This window comes from Hevea brasiliensis, chromosome 2, assembly GCF_030052815.1.
Source record: "Hevea brasiliensis isolate MT/VB/25A 57/8 chromosome 2, ASM3005281v1, whole genome shotgun sequence".
In the NCBI taxonomy this organism is placed as follows: Eukaryota; Viridiplantae; Streptophyta; class Magnoliopsida; order Malpighiales; family Euphorbiaceae; genus Hevea; species Hevea brasiliensis.
The window spans coordinates 37,390,025-37,408,262 of NC_079494.1; positions in this window are offsets into that span (position 1 = coordinate 37,390,025).

Consider the following 18,238-nt stretch of genomic DNA (forward strand, 5'->3'; position numbering starts at 1 on the left):
CATGACTTATATAAAAGGGTTTTGAACTTGAAAAACCATTAAAACTTGGCTTCCATTAAGGTGTGAGCAGACTAACCAAATTATGCTTTGATTGACAGTCATTATGTATTTGTTTATTGATTGAGTTATACGGCAAAAGTAGTTGGTTTTATTTAAAGGTTGACTTTGAAAATGCAGTTTGAATGAAAATAATTACAGGTTCCACTAAACTTGTTGATAATATCATATTTACCAATCGATTAGTCAAGCAATTTTCTATTGTGTTTTGGTAATGTGGATAAGAAGCATGCCTAATTGCTTATTCATAAAAGTTGATGTGAAAAGGTTCAAGTTGGTGTTCATGTTCTCAACTTCTCCTTTAAAGAAACAGAATATGCAATAAAATAAAGGCTGAGGCCTAAAATATGTCCATAAAATTATGGGTCAAAGTTATTTACGCCTTTCATTTTCAATTGCAGTCAATTAGGTAGGAAATTATATATTAAAATGCTGATTTCATACAAGAAATATACATGAAATAACTAACTAATATAAAACAGACCAATTTATCATTATAATTATTTGAATTGTTCGAAAGAAAAAAAGAAACTTCTGAATAGTTATTATTTTTTAAAATTGAATATTAGATAATTATTATTCAATGAAATTCACTTATATATGCATATCCGCATCCTGTTAACTTACTATTTTCTTACATGCAGTCATGATTTTAGGCTTTAGCATATAAATTCTCCAGTTACGTTCCTCACTTCTCAAATTTAACATGTAATTTAAACTCAAATCAGATTTATGGGTTAAACAGCTAATGACTAGTATATAAGGCCTTGCATAAACGACACCGCATCCTGTGATTAAGGAACTGATGACTGGTAAGCAAGAAAATTGTCACCTAATTACAACGATCTTTGGGATAACTCTGTATAAATATTTGATTAACTGATCATCTGATACTGAAGAAAGGAAACCCCAAATCCATTTTATATTGTGAGCATGAGAGAGAGGGGCTTCTTCTTCAAGATCTGGTAACGGTGATTCTATATTGATTTGTGAAGTCTCGATTTTATTTCTTCTACAGCCATTTCAGGATTCATGCAATAGATCGAGGTATGCTTGCTAGCAATTGCGTGCTTAATGGAATATGCATACAATCATACATGTTTGTTTACTGTTTTTGTTAATGGGGATTAGGGATTTTTTTTGTAAAAGATAAAAAATGCTACGGTTGTTGGTGCGGGTGTCCATTATCTACGTAGGATGGGTTTTTTTTTTAGAGCCTTTTGTGTGTTTTATATAACTACTCGTCCCTTTCTTGCTTTGATATGTCAACCATTTTTTGTTTATGGTTACTTCCAAGAGAACGGTTTTGCACTTTTGCTTATATCAAATTTTTTAAACCTGTTTTTGTATGTGCTTGAATGCAAAATGGATGATTTACTAGTTGACTTGTGGGAAAGCAATGGGAGAGGGTAGCTTATTTTTGGTATATAAAAGTTTATGCCCGTAAAGTTCGGTTAATAATTGAATTGATTTTATATTTTTTTTATTATTTTGAATTTATAATTTTATATAATATAAAAAAAATTTAATAAATTGAAACATTTATAACAAAAAATTGCATACAGTAAATATTTTAATGAAAACTTAAATTATATAGTTTAAATATATATTATTATAATTATTATTAATTTATTCTTTAATAAAACATTAAATACTTATATATTTAAATAATTAAATAATAATAAAAATTATTTAAATAGATAAAAATTTAAAATGAACGAATATTTAAATTTGATATTATGATATTTTATTATATTTTAATTAAAATAAAATTTATATTTATTTTAAATGATCAATTATCTAAATAAAGTTTAAATATTTTTATGGATAGTTTTTTTTATCTTTTAATAAGTTTATAATTAGAATATTTTATTGCCACAAAAAATTAAAAATTATATGAAAATAGGACTTATTAATGAAAAAAACACTAAGCACCTTTTTCAATTTTATTTAAATTTTTAATTTGGTTAATTTAATAAAGATTGTAAAATTTGTTTTAGTTTATTTTGTGCAAAAAAAATTAAAATTCATATAAAAATAGGACTAATTAATTGAAAAAACACTAAGCACTTTTTTCAATTTTATTTAAAATTTTAATTTGGTTATGTAATGTCCCGAGAATTTCGAGCTCTGAATAGTATTATTTTCAGTATGTGAATAATATTATTCAAAGTCAATTCGAAGACTAAAAATTAGATGGAAATTAATTAAGATAAGCAGAATAAAATCCGAAGTGATCATTGAGTTATGGACTTAATCGGTATTATTGAAAAAGATGGATTATCACTCGATGAAGGGCATTTTGATTAATTCACTTAAAGAGTTGACTTTTGACCGAAATGTCAATTAAATTAAGTGAGATTGATTTATCATAATAGGATTTAACTAATTGAAAGGAGTATGAAAATTTAATGGGGTTATAGGAGGAATTATTGAATTGTAATAATTATAATTAAAATGATAATTATAAATATTTGGATGTTTTATAAATAAGACAAAATTAATTAATGAAGTAAATATATTATTTAAAGCACATCCTTATCACCATCATTATCTTTATCTTCTTCTTTCTTCTTCATATATGCATGATAGACTTTATTATTTGGATAATAATGATAAATGCAAATTGAATGCAAGTAATCTAAATGAATGTAATGCCATAATGAAAATAAACTCTAGTACAAAACATCTTTGGCACTTGAGATTAGGTCACATTGCAGAAGATAGGATTATAATGCTGAAGAAAATATGGATTTTATCTTCATTGGATTCTGAACCTACTCCAACTTGTGAATCTTGTCTTCAAGGCAAAATGACTAGATCACCTTTTGTTGGACAAGGGTTAAAAGTTGAAAATATTTGGAACTAATATATAGTGATGTATGTGGTCCATTTAAGGAAATAGATAGAGGTAGTTTTCATTACTTTATTACCTTTACTAATGACAAATCAATGTTTGGATATTTGTATTTAATGAAATACAAACATAAATCATTTGAAAAGTTCAAAGAATTTAAATCTGAAGTAGAAAATCAAACGGGAAAAAATATTAAAACTTTTCGATCAGATCGTGGAGGTGAATACTTAAGTATTGAACTTGATGAATACTTGAAAGAGCATGGCATTATTTTCCAGCTAACTCCTCCAGGAACGCCACAATTAAATGTTGTATATGAGAGAAGAAATTGTACCCTATTAGATATGGTACGTAGCATGATGAGCTATACTAACATGCCAATCTCCTTTTGGGGATTTGCACTAGAATTAGCTTTGCATATTTTGAATAGGATTCCATCAAAGTCTATCACACCCTACCCCTCCGTAAGATATAACATGATCCCGTAGTACACCTAATAAATTACTGTACTTCACCTACCGGTAACCAATTAAATATGCTATAAGGGATTTTAAAATAATTTTCGTGAAATTTAAATCATCAATTAAAATCTGGTGTTATAAAATTTTTTTAAAATTTCGGCAGAGTGCCAGCTTTATTTTGAGAACACAGTTCTTCAAAACTGAAAAGGAAAACACTCCCAATATGATTTCTCAAATACAACCCCAATAAACTTCATTTCATCTCACAATTCAAATCTCAATAATCAAATCATTTCATTTTCAAACCAACCTCATCATAAAAGAAACATTTCATTGATTACAAGATTCAAAAATTAATATTACAAAACTATACAGGTAAATGAAATCTCAAATTTATATTACAATAATTTACACTTAATTATATACCAAAATATTTTACAAGAGTTTTTATACAACTGCTCAAATAATTTACATACATATTATTACATGCATACATCAAACTTATGTACATGGGTATACCTATGATATACCTAGAGCTGATCTGAATGTGTCTTCAAAGAAGCTTACTCAACTGCTCTATGCTCTTTTTACCTGCGACAGCATACAAAGTTATCGCTGAGTGGTGAACTCAGTGGTGCACAACTATAATTTAAAACATAGTACAATATACATTGACAAAATTATAACAATTAATTTGAAAGTCTCAAAATTCAACAAAATTCTAAAAGTCAAAATCTTCATTTCCAATAATATAAATCATTAGTTAAAATAACTTTGAGTAAGAAATTCAATTTATCAAATCACAACTGAACATTTAAAGTAATTCTAGCAATCATAGAAATAAAGATTAATTCCAACAAAATCAATTATACATAAATCATAATTGAAATCACAATTCTTTACTATTCAAAAACCATTCTTTATCTCACTAACTATGCAAGACTAATCCGCAAGGGCCATCTTCAGGGTGATTCTAACTCCCTATGGTCGGTGAGGTCGAATCGGATTCTAACTCCCTATGGTCGGGGAGGTCGAATCATCGTGCATAGTACACATCACAATAATGAAACTTCCGAAAGAGCCATAACATATAAAATTAGATCTAACCTCTAATAAGAGGAGAATCTAAGCCTGTGTACATACCATGGTAATCAAAACAAAGCTAACTCCATTGTCTTCTCAACTAATGAGAGAGACGGGTAATAACCTAGTCAAGCATCTATTGTAACACCCTCCTTGTATCAACTCCGTACATCCTACTGTTCCGGTGAACAGTGTCGGTCTGGATAGCTAGAACGTCCAGAAAAATATTTAAACTAAAGTGAGAAACCATAATTAACTCAAATATTAATAAGAAAAATTTAGGAAAAATTTTAGAAATAAAATACAACCAAGTTAAATAAGCCGGTGCCCTAGCGATAGGTAACCAAGTGGAAAGTTACGGTTTTCGCAACTAGGAGCCCTAGACCCAGGGGAAAATTCATAAAATAATTTTTGGGACTCCAGAGAAGAGTCATTGAGGATTCTATGGCATTAGAATGCCAAGAAATGCTTAGAAAAAATTTTCAATTGGTACAGACAATTTTAGTCTGTTAAGCCAAACGGAGGGCATTTTGATCATTTCACCTTCAGAGGTAATTTTTGGCTGACTTCTCCAGTTAAGTAAATAATTATTATGACATAAAATGTGAATAAATATTGCTAAAATTGAATTGAAAATGAGTAGCAAAGAAAATAAAAGAAAATGAATTAAAATTGCAATTTTGGCCTCATGCTTATGTCACTAAGCACTCTCACCCAATCACACTGTGACACATGTCCATAAACCACTTAAAATGAGTCAAATGGGCAGAAAATTGAAATGAAAAAACTGCACTCTTCTTCCTCATTTCCCGTCCACCATAGCCAAGAAGCTTTCTCTCCATTTTCTCTTTTAAAGCTTGATTTTCCTAAGCTTCCTCTCCAAAAAACCCTAAACTCTCTTCATTAAAAATCATTCCCACATCTTGGAGAAGCTATTTGTAGCAAAAATAAGAGAAAGGATTGAAGTTTTGTTACCTAGAAATTCTGCTCAAAGAGGTTAGAGTCCAATCTCCTATCTCTTTTACTTAATTCATGTTTATTGGCATGAGATAAGTGGAAAAGTGTAAGAAAAATAAAATAAAACTTATGTATATTCATCCCTACAATTTGGGCAGCCTAGGGATGGCTAGGTTTTGATGAATTTACTTGAAGTAAAGTGTTTATGAGCTGCCCATAGCATGAGATGAGTGATTGAACATGTAAGAGTAAGTGAAATGCAAGTGCGATGCATGAATGAACCTTGAAAATGTGGACACTTGAACAACATTAGGGTTTGCTCATGTGATAGTTCATTAACCTTGTAATGGTCAATTAGTGACCATTTGAATGTGTATGATGAGGAAATGAAGTGAGTTGAGGCTTGGCATTTGTGTATGGTTGAGCTGCCTTGGCTGACCTACAGGACAGAGCAAGAGTCCAGCAGGTTTGGGCAGTTATAAATAGAGTTGTAGAGGTTCAATTGGTGTAAGGCTAATTGGACATGAAACTAGACACGTAATGGCACCACTTTGGTGAAGAAACCCTGCCCAGAAAACCAAACCAAGTTAGCCTAAAAATTGCCCTAATCCGGGTGACTTGTATTCTGCCTGGGCAAAATGACCAAATGAACAGTGTTTATTCATTTGGTCATAACTTAGTGTAGAAAGGTCCAATTGACCTAAAATTTTACCAACATAAATCTGAGACATAGATCTACAACTTTCATAAGAACACAAATCCAAATTCTGACCATAACCTAGTCAAATTACCAACCAAACTTAGGTTATCAAATCTGGCAGAACTAGTTTTGCCCAGAATTTTAGATTCTATCTAATCCGGCCAGTTATGGTTTAGGCCATAACTTGAGCTACAAAACTCCAAATAGAGTGATTCAAAAATGAAAATGTAACTATACAAAATAAGGAACAACTTTCATGAAGACAATTTTGCCAAATTCTTACTGTATAAATGACTAATAGAATAGTAAATATAAGGCTTAAAATATGAAAATTTTGAATAATTAACACTAAACTTAGAAATGGTATTGGCAACCAATACCAACAATTTTAGAATGCAAAATGTGGTATGTTGAGAGTATTAGAACCAATGTACCTATTGTCTATGCAAAAGTCAACATTTTAGTTGACTAATGAAATGAATAGTAACACTTAAACTTCAATTTTAAGAATTGTGAAATTTAAAAGTGTAACATGCCCTAGTACACCTAGAAAGATTGGTTTGGATAGGTTGGCATGCTAATAAGGTTCAGTTAGCAGTACTGCACATGGCATTATGCCATTCTGTGATTTTATGGCTTTTAGCCATTCTGACATTGTGATGATACTTGGCCTTGTGCCTAATATTTATTACAGCTCATTAGCTATTCTGTTGCACGCCGAGAGATACATATGTTACCGATGGTATGACGGCCTGAGGTACTTGATACTCAGTGCTAGTTTACCCGTTTATCCAGTCCAATCATCCAGTATAGGTTACTTGGGCAACTAAAAATGGAAGTGGATAAATTTAATGAAATTATGAGTATAACAAGTACAAAATAAATAAGATTACCAATAATGATCGAAAAATTATTTGCATAAGACATCAGAACATGCACTGCATATTTATTTTTTGTTATTTCTTTTTATTCTATTATTGGCACCACTAAGCATTATTGCTTAGCACATTGCTTTTGCCACGCGTAGGTTCTGGAGAGACCGATAGAGAGCCCAGTAGACCACAGACTGGGTGAGATCATCTGTAGCTCTGCATAGTGTCCGTGTCACGTCACTGACATCAGTGCATTGGTAGGATACTAGGTTTCATTTTGGGTATTTTGTAATTACTTTTTATTTTCTCATATGTAATTGAAACTTATGTAATGTATTTTGGTATTAATATAAATAGTAGAAATTTTGTTTATGAATGAAAAAATGAATATTTATTTATAACTTTTACATGAATATGATATGAGATGAATGATTGAGAAATGGAAATGTTGTTGAAAAATATTGAGATTTTGTTGATGAAATGGAGTTTGGGATTGATTGAAAATTTTGAAAGTGTTTTCTCAATTTTTAGCTGGTACTCTGCCGGATTTTCTATAAAATTTGCGGAATCTCAAATAAATTTATGATTTCAATAAAAGACTTAAATGAATGATATTTCACGAATTATACTTCATAACTATGAAAAAAATAAATAAGAAAAAAAATAATTGAAATAAAATAGGGTGTTCCGGTACACTGTGTGACAAATCTTACTCGGCTATATTGTAGATGGGTAAGGAGTGTCACATTTAGTGGTATCAAAGCACGGTTTAGGCGTTTCTGGGCCTAGATCGAGTTCATACCATGCATTGCATTTGTAAGAGTCGAGGTGACACTAATACAGATCTGTTTGTCTTTTTTTATTTTGAATAAGATATAGACTCCACCTCTCAGAGGCAGTTGAGGAGGAAGTGGAGAGTCATGCTCCACCTACAGTAGCTGAGACTGGGGGTAGGGGAGAACCTACTCCACTAGTTCCAGCAGAGCTTGCTCAGCCTCTACAGGCCATGTTCCAACAAATGGCCAAATTCTTTAGATAAATGGCTGGGGTAATGCCACCACCACCTCCACAACAGAAATTACACCTGGAAAAATTGAGAAAATTTGGAGCAGTGGATTTTTTTGACAAGAGAGAAGATGATTCTAATGTAGCCAAAAATTGGTTGAACAGAATCGGTAGAGTTTTAAAACAACTCCACTGCACTCCAGAGCAAAATCTAGAAGCTGTTGTATCTCTGTTGCAAGATGATGCTTACTAATGGTGGGATACAATGTCTAGTGAAGTGCAGTCAGAATTAATAACTTGGGACTTCTTCCTCTCAGAATTCAAGAAGAAATATGTGGATAGTGTATACTTGGAAGAGAGAAGAAGAGAGTTCATTAATCTGAGGCGGAGTATGAAAAAGAATTTGTCAGACTAAGCCGCTGTGGAAAGGAGATAGTCCCTAATGAAGCCGAGAGGTGTAAAAGATTTGAAGAGGGATTAAATGATAACATAAAGATCATGATCACTACCTTGGAAATCACAGACTTCACCAAGTTAGTGGAAGCTGCAATAAAAGTTAAAAAAGTAAGAATAAGTGAGCAGATCAGAAGAGGGGCTCGGGTCAGTCTAGTTCATTTCTTGCACCTCTAAAGAAGTTCAAAGGTCCACCTACACAGAGTTCAGGTCAACCACAAGGTCAGGGTCAGTCCCAGGGGCCCAGGCCACAGTTCACCCCTAGGAGAGGTTAGTCCACACCATCAGTGGGCAGCTCTCCAGGGACGGGGTTCAGGGGACCAATCCCAACATCTTCTGCAAGTCCACATTGCCTGAAGTGGCATAAGGGGGAGTGTTGGAGAGTGACTGGTGCCTGCTTAAGGTGTGGGTTGATAGAGCATCAGCTGAGGAACTGTCCATGCAGAACTACTACAGCTGCACCAACACAAGCAGACATACCTCCTCCTGCACCACAAAGGGGTAGGAAAACTGGCAAATCTGAGGCAGTGGGACCATCACAGAGGCCTGCATCTGAGCCAGCAGAGAGGCCTGAGGGCAGACCACCTGCTAGAGCCTATGCTACAAGAGCTTAGGAGGAGCAAGATGCCCCGGACGTCATCAGGGGTACGTTCTCCCTCTATAATACATCTGTGCATGCATTGGTGGATCCAGGATCCACTTATTCATACATCTGCATCAACCTACCCGTAGAAAGGGGGATATTAGTAGGGGAGAGTGACCAAGGCATCCTGGTCACTAATCCATTGGGCCACAGTGTAGTGGTAAACAAAGTGTACAAGGGTTGCCCGTTAAGGATTCAGGGGTATGAATTCTTGGCAGACCTGATTGAGTTGCCTTTCCATGAGTTTGACATGATTTTGGGAATGGACTGGTTGTCACGTCATCAAGCAATGTTTGATTGTAAACTGAAGAGGATCTCATTGAAAACTCCTGAGGGTAATTAGATTACAGTTGTGGGGGAAGGACATATTTCTTGTCCAATGTCATCTCAGCCATAGTTGCAAGAAAACTGATGAGAAAAGGCTGTGAAGCTTACCTAGCACATGTGGTGGATACTAGGCAGGCTAAGCCAGATCTATGTGACATACCCATAGTAAGAGACTTCCCAGATGTATTTCCCGAAGAATTTCCTGGCTTGCCACCAGAAAGGAAAGTCGAGTTTGATATTGAGATACTGCCGGGTATAGCACCAATCTCTATTGCTCCTTATAGGATGGCGCCCATAGAATTGAAGGAACTGAAAATCCAGTTACAGGAGTTACTGGATAAGGGGTTCATACGCCCCAGTGTGTCACCATGGGGAGCTCCAGTGCTATTTGTAAAGAAGAAAGATGGGACTTTGAGGTTATGCATCGATTACCGGCAGTTAAATAAAGTGACTGTGAATAACAAATATCCATTGCCTAGAATTGATGATCTGTTTGATCAGTTAAAGGGAGCAGAGGTATTTTCCAAAATTGATCTTAGATCAGGGTATCATCAGTTGATGGTGAAGGATACAGATGTGCCAAAGACTGCATTCAAGACTCGGTATGGGCATTATGAGTTTCTGGTGATGCCCTTTGGCCTAACAAATGCACCAGCGACATTCATGGACCTTATGAACCGTATCTTTCATCCATACCTAGATCAGTTCGTAGTGGTCTTTATTGATGATATTTTGGTGTATTCCAAGACCAGGGAAGAACATGATGATCATTTGAGGATTGTTCTGTAAACCCTAAGAGAAAAGAAGTTGTACGCTAAGTTGTCCAAGTGTGATTTCTAGATGAATGAAATTGCATTCCTTGGACACATAGTGTCAGTTGATGAGATTAGTGTGGATCCCAAGAAAATAGAAGCAGTGATGGAATGGAAGCCTCCCAGAAATACAACTGAGGTTAGAAGTTTCTTGGGGCTAGCTGGGTATTATAGAAGATTTGTGAAGGGATTTTCATTAATAGCTGCTCCAATGACCAAGTTGTTACACAAGAATGTCAAATTTGACTGGAATGATAAGTGTTAGGCCAGTTTTGAGAAGTTAAAGGCTATATTGATAGAGGCACCAGTGTTAACACAGCCAGTGTCGAGAAAGGATTTTGTGGTCTACAGTGATGCCTCTCATAATGGGTTAGGGTGTGTATTGATGCAAGAGGGGAAGGTGGTCGCTTATGCTTCCAGGCAGCTAAGGTCGCATGAACAGAATTACCCTACCCATGATCTAGAACTTGCAGCAATTATCTTCGCACTGAAGATATGGAGGCACTACTTGTATGGTGAAAAGTGTCACATTTACACAGACCATAAAAGTCTAAAATACTTGCCAACCCAGAAGGAGCTCAACCCTAGACAGAGGCGATGGTTTAAGTTCTTGAAGGACTTTATGTGATTAATTACCATCCTAGGAAGGCAGATGTAGTTGCTGACGTTTTGAGCAGAAAATCCATCATAGCTTTGAGATCATTGAATGCCCGTCTATCCTTGGCTCGAGATGGAGCTATTTTGGCTGAGTTGCAAGTGAGGCCAAACCTGCTACAGTAGATTTTAGATGGGCAAAAGGCAGATGAGAAGCTAAAGGCTATTGTGAGTAGAATCTCAGAAGGGAAAGCAACTGACTATGAGGTGAAAGCAGATGGGTGTCTGTACTATAAAGGAAGAGTATGTGTACCAGATGATAGGGAATTGAAAGCCAATATTTTGAAAGAGGCACATACTAGTGTTTATGCTATGCAACTAGGAAGTATAAAAATGTATCATGATCTGAAGCTTCAGTATTGGTGGCCTGGTATGAAGAGAGACATAGCTGACTATGTGACTAAATGCTTGACATGTTAGCAAGTCAAGGCAGAACATCAAGTTCCATCGGGTTTGCTACAGCCTATACGCATACTTGAATGGAAATGGGATCGGGTCATCATGGATTTTGTAAGTGGTCTACCTCTCACCCAGAAGAAGCATGATGCAGTATGGGTGATAGTAGATAGATTGACGAAGTCAGCACACTTTTTGCTAGTTAGGACTGACTACTCACTGGAGAAGTTAGTAGAATTGTATATCAGTGAGATAATTAGACTGTATGGAATTCCACTTTCCATTATATCTAATCGAGACCCAAGGTTTAGATCGAGATTTTGGAAGAAGTTTCATGAATCCTTGGGTACACAACTCCATTTCAGCACAACTTTCCATCCTCAGACGGATGGGCAATCAGAAAGAGTAATCCAAGTAAATAATTGAAACCAATTGAACTAATACGAATATTGAACTGAAATGATAATAATAACATGAAATATATGTCAGGTCCTTGAGGACAGGCTGAGGAGTTGTGTCATTGAGTTTAAGGAAAGTTAGGATAGATACCTCCCACTGGCAGAATTTGCATACAACAATAGCTACCAAGCTAGCATCCAAATGGCCCCGTATGAAGCACTGTATGGGAGGAAATGTAGAACTCCAGTGTGTTGGACTGAATTGGGTGAAGATAAACTGGTAGGGCCAGACCTGGTGAAACAGACTGAGGAGAAGGTAAAGCTAATCAAAGCCAATCTGAAGGTTGCCTCAGATAGACAAAAATCTTATGTCGACTTGAAGAGAAAAGAAATAGAATATGCGGTTGGTGACAAAGTGTTTCTCAAGGTGTCACTGTGGAAGAAGGTACTGAGGTTTGGAAGAAAAGGTAAGTTAAGCCCTAGGTTCATTGGCCCATATGAAGTCATTGAATGTGTGGGTCCAGTGGCCTACAGGCTAGCTCTACTACTTGAGCTGGACAAGATCCACAATGTGTTCCATGTATCTATGCTAAGAAGATACTACTCAGATTCTTCACATGTCATCTCCATGCAAGAAATTGAAGTACAACCGGATTTGACATATGAAGAAGAACCCATACGGATCCTGGCTCGAGAAGTAAAAGAGTTGAGGAATAAGCAGATTCCACTGGTGAAAGTGCTTTGGAGGCACCACATCATCGAGGAGGCAACTTGGGAAAGTGAAGAGATGATGAGACAATAGTTCCCTCAACTGTTTGCATCAGGTAAATTTCGAGGACGAAATTTAAATTAGAGAGAAATAGTTGTAACACCCTCCTTGTAGCAACTCCGTACATTCTACTGTTTCGGTGACTAGTGTTAGTTCGGACAGCTAGAACGTCCGGAAAAATATTTAAACTAAAGTGAGAAACCATAATTAACTCAAATATTAATAAGAAAAATTTAGGAAAAATTTTAGAAATAAAATACAACCAAGTTAAATAAGCCAGTGCCCTAGCGACAGGTAACCCAGTGGGAAGTTGCGGTTCTTGCAACTAAGAGCCCTAGACCCGGGGGAAAATTCATAAAATAATTTTTGGGACCCCAGAGAAGAGTCATTGAGGATTCTATGGTATTAGAATACCAAGAAAATGCTTAGAAAAATTTTTCAATCGGTACAGACAATTTTAGTCTATTAAGCCAAACGGAAGGCATTTTGGTCACCTTCAGAGGTGATTTTTGCCGACTTGTCCAGTTAAGTAAATAATTATTATGACATAAAATGTGAATAAATATTGCTAAAAATTGAATTGAAAATGAGTAACAAAGAAAAGAAAAGAAAATGAATTAAAATTGTAATTTTGACCTCATGCTTATATCACTAAGCACTCTCACCCAATCACACCGTGACACATGTCCATAAACCACTTAAAATGAGTCAAATGGGCAGAAAATTGAAATGAAAAAACTGCACTCTTCTTCCTCATTTCCTGTCCACCATAGCCAAGAAGCTTTCTCTCCATTTTCTCTTTTAAAGCTTGATTTTCCTAAGCTTCCTCTCCACAAAACCCTAAACTCACTTCACTAAAAATCATTCCCACATCTTGGAGAAGCTATTTATAGTAAAAAGAAGAGAAAGGATTAAAGTTTTGTTACCTAGAAATTCTGCTCAAAGAGGTTAGAGTCCAATCTCCTATCTCTTTTACTTAATTCATGTTTATTGGCATGAGATAAGTGGAAAAGTGTAAGAAAAATAAAATAAAACTTATGTATATTCATCCTTACAATTTGGGCAGCCTAGGGATGGCTAGGTTTGATGAATTTACTTGAAGTAAAGTGTTTATGAGCTGCCCATAGCATGAGATGAGTGATTGAACATTTAAGAGTAAGTGAAATGCAAGTGTGATGCATGAATGAACCTTGAAAATGTGGACACTTGAACAACATTAGGGTTTGCTCATGTGATAGTTCATTAACCTTGTAATGGTTGGTCAATTAGTGACCATTTGAATGTGTGTGATGAGGAAATGAAGTGAGTTGAGGCTTGGCATTTATGTATGGGTGAACTACCTTGGCTGACCTGCAGGACTGAGCATGAGTCCAGCAGGTTTGGGCAGTTATAAATGGAGTTGTAGAGGTTCAATTGGTGTAAGGCCAATTGGACATGAAACTAGACACATAATGGCACCACTTTGGTGAAGAACCCTACCTAAAAAACTAAACCAAGTTGGCCTAAAAATTGCCCTAATCTGGGTGACTTGCATTCTGCCTGGGCAAAATGACCAAATGAACAGTATTTATTCATTTGGTCATAACTAAGTGTAGAAAGGTCCAATTGATCTAAAATTTTACCAGCATAAATACGAGACATATACCTACAACTTTCATAAGAACACAAATCCAAATTCTGACCATAACCTAGCCAAATTGCCAACCAAACTTAGGTTACCAAATCTGGCAGAACCAGTTTTGCCCAGAATTTTGGATTCTATCCAATTCGGCCAGTGATGGTATTTAAGCCATAACTTGAGCTACAAAACTCCAAATGGAGTGATTCAAAAAAAGAAATGTAACTAGACAAAATAAGAAACAACTTTCATGAAGACAATTTATCAAATTCTTACTGTATAGATGATCAATGGAATAGTAAATATGAGGCTTGAAATCTAAAAATTTTGAATAATTAACACTAAGCTTAGAAATGGTATTGGCAACCAATACCAACAGTTTTAGAATGCAAAATGTGGTATGTTGAGAGTATTAGAACCAATGTACCTATTGTCTATGCAAAAGTCAATATTTTAGTTGACTAATGAAATGAATAGTAACACTTAAACTTCAATTTTAAGAATTGTGAAATTTAAAAGTGTAACATGCCCTAATACACCTAGCAAGATTGGTTTGGATAGGTTGGCATGCCAATAGGGTTCAGTTAGCAGTATTGTGCATGGCATTATGCCATTTTGTGATTTTATGGCTTTTAGCCATTTTGACATTGTGATGATACTTGGCATTGTGCCTAATATTTATTACAGCTCATTAGCTATTCTGTTGTACACCGGGAGATACATATGTGACCAATGGTGTGACGGCCTGAGGTACTTGATACCCAGTGCTAGTTTACCTGTTTATCCAGTCTAGTCATCCAGTATAGGTTACTTGGGCAATTAAAAATAGAAGTGGATAAATTTAATGAAATTATGAGTATAACAAGTACAAAATAAATAAGATTACCAATAATGATCGAAAAATTATCTGCATAAGACATTAAAATATGCACTGCATATTTATTTTCTGTTATTTCTTTTTATTCTATTATTGGCATCACTAAGCATTATTGCTTAACGCGTTGCTTTTGCCACGCGTAGGTTCTGGAGAGACCGATAGAGAGCCCAGTAGACCACAGACTGGGTGAGATCATTTGTAGCTCTGTATAGTGTCCATGTCACCTCACCGACATCAGTGCATTGGTAGGACACTAGGTTTCATTTTGGGTATTTTGTAATTACTTTTTATTTTCTCATATGTAATTGAAACTTATGTAATGTATTTTGGTATTAATGTAAATAGTGGAAATTGTGTTTATGAATGAAAAAGTGAATATTTATTTATGACTTTTACATGAATATCATATGAGATGAATGATTAAGAAATGGAAATGTTATTGAAAAATATTGAGATTTTGTTGATGAAATGGAGTTTGGGATTGATTGAAAATTTTGGAAGTGTTTTTCACAGGTTTCGAAGAACAGTTTTCTCCATTTTTAGCCGGTACTCTGCCGGATTTTCTATAAAATTTGTGGAACCTCAAATAAATTTATGATTTCAATAAATGACTTAAATGAATGATATTTCACGAATTATACTTCATAACTATGAAAAAAATAAATAAGGAAAAAAAATAATTGAAATAAAATAGGGTGTTCCGGTACACTGTGTGACATATCTTACTCGGCTATATTATAGACAGGTAAGGGGTGTCACATCTATAGTGAGATATAAAACAATATCGTGAATCCTTTTGTCCTTTTTGTGAGCATAAATCACAACACAATTCAATTCAATGTCAATTCCAATATCCAATAATTTTTATGCTCATCACAATTCAAAACATATTCTATTATAATTTTCCAAAACATAACTTATTCAATCCACAACACTGCTTAATACTTGTTGAAATACCATTTCACAAAGCTTAATTTATACGTACTATAATAATTTCAATAATCATTGAATTAAATCCACTACTTGATAAAAATAATACAAAAGGAAAATACGTCATTTAGTCATATGAAATTTTCAGAACAAAATCAATTAAAAACTAGTTGTGCACAAACCTCTGATGAGTCACCTCTTGGCCTTGACTCAGTGGGTCTTTTCCTTTCCCAATGTCTTTTCTAACTGAAACACACAATTTAAAGTGTTTCAGTACTCATTTAAATTGTTTCTAGTAATAAGGTTCAATAATTAAATTTTATTGATACTATTCCTTTCATTAGTCAACCTATAATGTTGACCTTTAATACACACTTGGTGAATTAGTTTTAATGTCACTAATATGTTCCATTTTTCATTCCTTGCATGTTGATATATGTTGCTAATTTCATTTCAAAGCTTATTGCATTTTACTGTAATTATTCAGATTTTATGGCTAATGTTTACTGTCTATTGGATGAAGCTACAGTGTAAATTTAACAGATGTCTCTTCATTAAATTGTTTCTCATTGTATCTTCTTTAATTTTCTTTTTGAATCACTCCATTTGGAGTTGTATAGCTCTAGTTATGGTCAATTAACCATAACTAGGTCAAATCTAAATTTTAGTTTCCTTTTTAGGCATTTTCGGTTATGATTTTACTAATTTATTTGGATTGTTTGTAATCATATTGAGGTCTAGCATTCTTCATAAGTATTGTTGCCATATGTCTTAGGGACAACCAAAAACTTTGCTTACCATTTTTCATGTCTTATAGAATTCTTCATAGACAAATTGTTAACTTGGACTCAAAGGTCCTATATTGGCATGGTACTCAATTAGGTCAATGGCTTTGACCTTAAATTCTAACCTTATATATTTATAATTTGAGAAAGTTGTCTAAAACAATGTTTTAGCTTTCTTTCTTAGCTTTCCAGATTGGTATGGCTCATTTAAATTGGACACTTCTTGTGGGAGATATGCTTATTTGAATTTTCTGGATTTTATGGTCAAATGTGCCAATTCCAGATTTTATGTGCCAAATTAATCAAGTTAATTGACCTAGTTCTCTTGATTTTTGGGTTTTGGTCAAATTACCAATATTGTAGATCTATGTCTTATTGAAATTTTGGGACTGATTTCATGTCATTTGGAGTTCTATGGACCAAGTTATGGTCATTTTACTAATGCTAGTCAAGTTGCACTTATATTGCAAAGTTTAGGTCATTTTTAGGTCAAAGTCAATTCGGCTAGTTTTTGTAACCCAACTTGTGCAAGAATTTTGACTTGGTTTTGGTAATTTTTGGGCTTTGGTGTCTTCATAAGAGTTGTAGCTCTATGTCTAAGCTTTCCATGGTATAAATTTCAGGTCATTTGGACCTGTTTTGAGTGAGTTATGGCCAAAATACTGACTGCTATTCAAATGGTCAATTTTCAGGTTTGCAAAGTCACCAATCCGAATTTGGTCAATCTTTTTAGGTCACTTCTAGGCAGAATTTGGGCAACACTTCTACATAAAAGTTGGCCTATTTTATGTCTAATTTCACCTCTAATTGGCCTCATACTAATTAGAGTCACAACTTTACACTTATAACCTAATTTATACACTGCCAACAATCACAACCTGCATAAGAGAATTTACACTCCCAATTTGGCAATCCTCCTCCTCCCAATACCTCAATATTTATTCTTGGCACTCTATATTTATTCAAAAAAATTCTAGCAAAGTAAATTAGGCAGAATACTCAAGTAATATAGGCTCCCATGGCTACCTAAAATTGGGCAGTCCAATAACTCAACAATTCCATCAATTTTCATCACCAATCAACTCATCTCAAGCTAAACATAAACTTTACTTAAGAAAGGAAGTGAATTGGACCCTTACCTCTTTTTGGAGCTTGCTCAAACATTGAAAAAACTCCTTCTTTTTGCTCCTAATATGCTGCCCAAGGTATGAGGATAAAGTTTAATAAAAGGACCTTGAAGATTTCATGGCTTGATGTTGGTGGATGAGAGCTTGAAGCTTTGGCCATCCATGGAGTTTTTGGGAGGATTAGATTCTGCTTGAAGATGAAATAAAGAAGAAGAAGTGGCTGAAGTGGGATATGCTGTCCACTTAATCAATTTACAAATCCATAGTGCTCCACTATGGTGGATTAAATGTTTAATAATCAAAATTTTTTCTTAATTGTAATTATGCCCCAAATTCCTCACTATTTACATTTTATGTCAAATTTTCTATTTTTATGATATTACTAATTTTTCATGAAGATTTAGGTTAAAAGTCAACTCTAGGTATTAATTGACTAAAATGCCCCTCTTCAGATTGT